This window comes from Paralichthys olivaceus, chromosome 17 (genome assembly GCF_024713975.1).
Source record: "Paralichthys olivaceus isolate ysfri-2021 chromosome 17, ASM2471397v2, whole genome shotgun sequence".
Classification (NCBI taxonomy): Eukaryota; Metazoa; Chordata; class Actinopteri; order Pleuronectiformes; family Paralichthyidae; genus Paralichthys; species Paralichthys olivaceus.
In genome coordinates this window covers 10,250,366-10,256,910 of record NC_091109.1, presented here as the reverse complement: position 1 = coordinate 10,256,910, position 6,545 = coordinate 10,250,366, and positions in this window count along the sequence as shown.

Here is a 6,545-nt window from a genome sequence, read left to right as displayed (position 1 = left end):
CAAAAAGTCATAGGTTAGTATGTCGTCTGAAATATGATAAAAAAGTCATAGGTTAGTATGTCGTCTGAAATATGATAAAAAAGTCATAGGTTAGCATGTCGTCCAAAATATGATAATAAAGTCATAGGTTAGCATGTCGTCCAAAATCACCTAAAAAAGTCATAGGTTAGTATGTCGTCTGAAATATGATAAAAAAGTCATAGGTTAGTATGTCGTCTGAAATATGATAAAAAAGTCATAGGTTAGTATGTCGTCTGAAATATGATAAAATAGTCATAGGTTAGTATGTCGTCTGAAATATGATAAAAAAGTCATAGGTTAGTATGTCGTTCCAAAATCACTTCAAAAAGTCATAGGTTAGTATGTCGTCTGAAATATGATAAAAAAGTCATAGGTTAGTATGTCGTCTGAAATATGATAAAAAAGTCATAGGTTAGCATGTCGTCCAAAATATGATAATAAAGTCATAGGTTAGCATGTCGTCCAAAATCACCTAAAAAAGTCATAGGTTAGTATGTCGTCTGAAATATGATAAAAAAGTCATAGGTTAGTATGTCGTCTGAAATATGATAAAAAAGTCATAGGTTAGTATGTCGTCTGAAATATGATAAAATAGTCATAGGTTAGTATGTCGTCTGAAATATGATAAAAAAGTCATAGGTTAGTATGTCGTTCCAAAATCACTTCAAAAAGTCATAGGTTAGTATGTCGTCTGAAATATGATAAAAAAGTCATAGGTTAGTATGTCGTCTGAAATATGATAAAAAAGTCATAGGTTAGCATGTCGTCCAAAATATGATAATAAAGTCATAGGTTAGCATGTCGTCCAAAATCACCTAAAAAAGTCATAGGTTAGTATGTCGTCTGAAATATGATAAAAAAGTCATAGGTTAGTATGTCGTCTGAAATATGATAAAAAAGTCATAGGTTAGTATGTCGTCTGAAATATGATAAAAAAGTCATAGGTTAGTATGTCGTCCAAAATATGATAAAAAAGTCATAGGTTAGTATGTCGTCCAAAATATGATAAAAAAGTCATAGGTTAGTATGTCGTCCAAAATCACTTCAAAAAGTCATAGGTTAGTATGTCGTCTGAAATATGATAAAAAAGTCATAGGTTAGTATGTCGTCCAAAATATGATAAAAAAGTCATAGGTTAGTATGTCGTCCAAAATATGATAAAAAAGTCATAGGTTAGTATGTCGTCCGAAATATGATAAAAAAGTCATAGGTTAGTATGTCGTCTGAAATATGATAAAAAAGTCATAGGTTAGTATGTCGTCTGAAATATGATAAAATAGTCATAGGTTAGTATGTCGTCTGAAATATGATAAAAAAGTCATAGGTTAGTATGTCGTTCCAAAATCACTTCAAAAAGTCATAGGTTAGTATGTCGTCTGAAATATGATAAAAAAGTCATAGGTTAGTATGTCGTCTGAAATATGATAAAAAAGTCATAGGTTAGCATGTCGTCCAAAATATGATAATAAAGTCATAGGTTAGCATGTCGTCCAAAATCACCTAAAAAAGTCATAGGTTAGTATGTCGTCTGAAATATGATAAAAAAGTCATAGGTTAGTATGTCGTCTGAAATATGATAAAAAAGTCATAGGTTAGTATGTCGTCTGAAATATGATAAAATAGTCATAGGTTAGTATGTCGTCTGAAATATGATAAAAAAGTCATAGGTTAGTATGTCGTTCCAAAATCACTTCAAAAAGTCATAGGTTAGTATGTCGTCTGAAATATGATAAAAAAGTCATAGGTTAGTATGTCGTCTGAAATATGATAAAAAAGTCATAGGTTAGCATGTCGTCCAAAATATGATAATAAAGTCATAGGTTAGCATGTCGTCCAAAATCACCTAAAAAAGTCATAGGTTAGTATGTCGTCTGAAATATGATAAAAAAGTCATAGGTTAGTATGTCGTCTGAAATATGATAAAAAAGTCATAGGTTAGTATGTCGTCTGAAATATGATAAAAAAGTCATAGGTTAGCATGTCGTCCAAAATATGATAAAAAAGTCATAGGTTAGTATGTCGTCTGAAATATGATAAAAAAGTCATAGGTTAGCATGTCGTCCAAAATATGATAAAAAAGTCATAGGTTAGTATGTCGTCTGAAATATGATAAAAAAGTCATAGGTTAGCATGTCGTCCAAAATATGATAAAAAAGTCATAGGTTAGTATGTCGTCTGAAATATGATAAAAAAGTCATAGGTTAGTATGTCGTCTGAAATATGATAAAAAAGTCATAGGTTAGTATGTCGTCTGAAATATGATAAAAAAGTCATAGGTTAGCATGTCGTCCAAAATATGATAAAAAAGTCATAGGTTAGTATGTCGTCTGAAATATGATAAAAAAGTCATAGGTTAGCATGTCGTTCCAAAATCACTTCAAAAAGTCATAGGTTAGTATGTCGTCTGAAATATGATAAAAAAGTCATAGGTTAGTATGTCGTCCAAAATATGATAAAAAAGTCATAGGTTAGTATGTCGTCTGAAATATGATAAAAAAGTCATAGGTTAGTATGTCGTCTGAAATATGATAAAAAAGTCATAGGTTAGTATGTCGTCTGAAATATGATAAAAAAGTCATAGGTTAGCATGTCGTCCAAAATATGATAAAAAAGTCATAGGTTAGTATGTCGTCTGAAATATGATAAAAAAGTCATAGGTTAGCATGTCGTCCAAAATATGATAAAAAAGTCATAGGTTAGTATGTCGTCTGAAATATGATAAAAAAGTCATAGGTTAGTATGTCGTCCAAAATATGATAAAAAAGTCATAGGTTAGTATGTCGTCCAAAATCACTTCAAAAAGTCATAGGTTAGTATGTCGTCCAAAATCACTTCAAAAAGTCATAGGTTAGTATGTCGTCTGAAATATGATAAAAAAGTCATAGGTTAGTATGTCGTCTGAAATATGATAAAAAAGTCATAGGTTAGTATGTCGTCTGAAATATGATAAAAAAGTCATAGGTTAGTATGTCGTCCAAAATATGATAAAAAAGTCATAGGTTAGTATGTCGTCTGAAATATGATAAAATAGTCATAGGTTAGTATGTCGTCTGAAATATGATAAAAAAGTCATAGGTTAGTATGTCGTCTGAAATATGATAAAATAGTCATAGGTTAGTATGTCGTCTGAAATATGATAAAAAAGTCATAGGTTAGTATGTCGTTCCAAAATCACTTCAAAAAGTCATAGGTTAGTATGTCGTCTGAAATATGATAAAAAAGTCATAGGTTAGTATGTCGTCTGAAATATGATAAAAAAGTCATAGGTTAGTATGTCGTCTGAAATATGATAAAAAAGTCATAGGTTAGTATGTCGTCTGAAATATGATAAAAAAGTCATAGGTTAGCATGTCGTCCAAAATATGATAAAAAAGTCATAGGTTAGTATGTCGTCCAAAATCACTTCAAAAAGTCATAGGTTAGTATGTCGTTCCAAAATCACTTCAAAAAGTCATAGGTTAGTATGTCGTCTGAAATATGATGAAAAAGTCATAGGTTAGTATGTCGTCTGAAATATGATAAAAAAGTCATAGGTTAGTATGTCGTCTGAAATATGATAAAAAAGTCATAGGTTAGTATGTCGTCTGAAATATGATAAAAAAGTCATAGGTTAGCATGTCGTCCAAAATCACCTAAAAAAGTCATAGGTTAGTATGTCGTCTGAAATATGATAAAAAAGTCATAGGTTAGTATGTCGTCTGAAATATGATAAAAAAGTCATAGGTTAGTATGTCGTCTGAAATATGATAAAAAAGTCATAGGTTAGCATGTCGTCCAAAATATGATAAAAAAGTCATAGGTTAGTATGTCGTCTGAAATATGATAAAAAAGTCATAGGTTAGCATGTCGTCCAAAATATGATAAAAAAGTCATAGGTTAGTATGTCGTCTGAAATATGATAAAAAAGTCATAGGTTAGCATGTCGTCCAAAATATGATAAAAAAGTCATAGGTTAGTATGTCGTCTGAAATATGATAAAAAAGTCATAGGTTAGTATGTCGTCCAAAATATGATAAAAAAGTCATAGGTTAGTATGTCGTCCAAAATCACTTCAAAAAGTCATAGGTTAGTATGTCGTCCAAAATCACTTCAAAAAGTCATAGGTTAGTATGTCGTCTGAAATATGATAAAAAAGTCATAGGTTAGTATGTCGTCCAAAATATGATAAAAAAGTCATAGGTTAGTATGTCGTCCAAAATATGATAAAAAAGTCATAGGTTAGTATGTCGTCCAAAATATGATAAAAAAGTCATAGGTTAGTATGTCGTCTGAAATATGATAAAATAGTCATAGGTTAGTATGTCGTCTGAAATATGATAAAAAAGTCATAGGTTAGTATGTCGTTCCAAAATCACTTCAAAAAGTCATAGGTTAGTATGTCGTCTGAAATATGATAAAAAAGTCATAGGTTAGTATGTCGTCTGAAATATGATAAAAAAGTCATAGGTTAGTATGTCGTCTGAAATATGATAAAAAAGTCATAGGTTAGTATGTCGTCTGAAATATGATAAAAAAGTCATAGGTTAGTATGTCGTCTGAAATATGATAAAAAAGTCATAGGTTAGCATGTCGTCCAAAATATGATAAAAAAGTCATAGGTTAGTATGTCGTCCAAAATCACTTCAAAAAGTCATAGGTTAGTATGTCGTCTGAAATATGATAAAAAAGTCATAGGTTAGTATGTCGTCTGAAATATGATAAAAAAGTCATAGGTTAGCATGTCGTCCAAAATCACCTAAAAAAGTCATAGGTTAGTATGTCGTCTGAAATATGATAAAAAAGTCATAGGTTAGTATGTCGTCTGAAATATGATAAAAAAGTCATAGGTTAGCATGTCGTCCAAAATATGATAAAAAAGTCATAGGTTAGTATGTCGTCTGAAATATGATAAAAAAGTCATAGGTTAGCATGTCGTCCAAAATATGATAAAAAAGTCATAGGTTAGTATGTCGTCTGAAATATGATAAAAAAGTCATAGGTTAGCATGTCGTCCAAAATATGATAAAAAAGTCATAGGTTAGTATGTCGTCTGAAATATGATAAAAAAGTCATAGGTTAGTATGTCGTCCAAAATATGATAAAAAAGTCATAGGTTAGTATGTCGTCCAAAATCACTTCAAAAAGTCATAGGTTAGTATGTCGTCCAAAATCACTTCAAAAAGTCATAGGTTAGTATGTCGTCCAAAATCACTTCAAAAAGTCATAGGTTAGTATGTCGTCTGAAATATGATAAAAAAGTCATAGGTTAGTATGTCGTCCAAAATATGATAAAAAAGTCATAGGTTAGTATGTCGTCCAAAATCACCTAAAAAAGTCATAGGTTAGTATGTCGTCCAAAATATGATAAAAAAGTCATAGGTTAGTATGTCGTCTGAAATATGATAAAATAGTCATAGGTTAGTATGTCGTCCAAAATATGATAAAAAAGTCATAGGTTAGTATGTCGTCTGAAATATGATAAAAAAGTCATAGGTTAGCATGTCGTCCAAAATATGATAAAAAAGTCATAGGTTAGTATGTCGTCTGAAATATGATAAAAAAGTCATAGGTTAGCATGTCGTCCAAAATATGATAAAAAAGTCATAGGTTAGTATGTCGTCTGAAATATGATAAAAAAGTCATAGGTTAGTATGTCGTCCAAAATATGATAAAAAAGTCATAGGTTAGTATGTCGTCCAAAATCACTTCAAAAAGTCATAGGTTAGTATGTCGTCCAAAATCACTTCAAAAAGTCATAGGTTAGTATGTCGTCCAAAATCACTTCAAAAAGTCATAGGTTAGTATGTCGTCTGAAATATGATAAAAAAGTCATAGGTTAGTATGTCGTCCAAAATATGATAAAAAAGTCATAGGTTAGTATGTCGTCCAAAATATGATAAAAAAGTCATAGGTTAGTATGTCGTCCAAAATATGATAAAAAAGTCATAGGTTAGTATGTCGTCTGAAATATGATAAAATAGTCATAGGTTAGTATGTCGTCTGAAATATGATAAAAAAGTCATAGGTTAGTATGTCGTTCCAAAATCACTTCAAAAAGTCATAGGATAGTATGTCGTCTGAAATATGATAAAAAAGTCATAGGTTAGTATGTCGTCTGAAATATGATAAAAAAGTCATAGGTTAGCATGTCGTCCAAAATCACCTAAAAAAGTCATAGGTTAGTATGTCGTCCAAAATATGATAAAAAAGTCATAGGTTAGCATGTCGTCCAAAATATGATAATAAAGTCATAGGTTACTATGTCAACTAAAATCGCTTAAAAAAGTCATAGGTTACTATGTCGTCTGAAATATGATAAAAAAGTCATAGGTTAGTATGTCGTCTGAAATATGATAAAAAAGTCATAGGTTAGTATGTCGTCCAAAATATGATAAAAAAGTCATAGGTTAGCATGTCGTCCAAAATCACCTAAAAAAGTCATAGGTTAGCATGTCGTCCAAAATATGATAAAAAGTCATAGGTCAGCATGTCGTCCGAAATATGATAAAAAAGGCATAGGTTAGTATGTCGTCTGACACTTCCAC